The sequence below is a fragment of the Sinocyclocheilus rhinocerous genome, unplaced genomic scaffold (genome assembly GCF_001515625.1).
Source record: "Sinocyclocheilus rhinocerous isolate Xijiao unplaced genomic scaffold, SAMN03320098_v1.1 scaffold519, whole genome shotgun sequence".
Classification (NCBI taxonomy): domain Eukaryota; kingdom Metazoa; phylum Chordata; class Actinopteri; order Cypriniformes; family Cyprinidae; genus Sinocyclocheilus; species Sinocyclocheilus rhinocerous.
In genome coordinates, this window is record NW_015665048.1 from 177,738 (window position 1) to 178,857 (window position 1,120).

General features: G+C 33.1%; 1 protein-coding gene across 1 annotated transcript in view; it reads left to right on the forward strand.

Moving 5' to 3' along the window:
* The window catches only part of LOC107731077 (synaptic vesicle glycoprotein 2C-like), a 91,808-nt gene that overhangs the window by 1,087 nt on the left and 89,601 nt on the right, over positions 1–1,120 (forward strand). Inside the window, exon 2 of the mRNA XM_016542060.1 lies at positions 530–681. The gene's annotated coding sequence lies outside the window, so the exon portion shown is untranslated. The remainder of the gene's footprint in view (positions 1–529; positions 682–1,120) is intronic.

Sequence of the window (1,120 nt, forward strand, 5' to 3'; positions counted from 1 at the left end):
CAGATCAATTGGCAATTGTCTATATTACATCATCATGATATAATATTGACATTTATGATATTAAATCATTCAACTAATTTTAATATTTTTGAACCATTGGCATTTTCATAGTTGTGGCAGCTGGTGTTGATTTAAAGAGTGCTTATACTCACACACACTATTTTTGTAAAGTTGCATTTAGCCTAATAATGGATGCACAGATTCTAGTGTGCATCTTGCAAATGGCTGCTGAATGTCTTTATACAGTCGTTGTGAGCAGTGCTCGGTATCTCTCATTCATAGCAGTTGTGCCATCAGCTGTGCATCACTCCCCTGTGACTGAAGCTCAGGAATTCAGGTCACTTTACTCCACTGAGCTCTGCTAACTGGAGAAATAGGACTCTGTCTATGATATAATGCTATAGACCACAATACCACCTCATTAGTTTTGCCATTAAGGTTACGCATGCATATCAAAAGCAAAGCATTAGTGCCCAACCATAAATGTTCCTGACACTTTCCATTGGTTTCCACACATTTTGTCTGACAGGTCTGGGTATACTGCCTTCATCTGAATCACTGTGGCTGTGCTGAAGAAGAAAGGGAGATGGATGGATGTTATAGATGGATGACGGTGAATCAGTGGATGCGTCACTATGGAGGTTTGGTGATTTGAACGTAAGCTGCAAAAGATGTGGGCAGGTGAATGCATGGATTGATAGGTATTTTTAGCAGTCTAATTATGTTATAGCTGATGTGAGAGAGATATATAATATTATATATATAACATTATAATCCATTCTGTTCTTTCATACATATGAAATATAAATATCTGAAAAAATAAATATAGGAAAAAACTGTAGAAATTTTTGTTTGAAAATACAAATATGTATTTTAAAAATTATATTTTATAGTTTGAAATATAAATATGAATAAATATAAATTTATCAAAATATTAGTGCTGTCAAACGATTAATCGCGATTAATCACATCCAAAATAAAAGTTTTTGTTTACATAATAAATATACACAGTAGACACACATATATGATGTATATATAAATACTTATTTTGGATGCGATTAAGCGCTTGACAGCACTAATATTAAATTAAACATTTTGAATCTCCCAAACAGAGATTGCG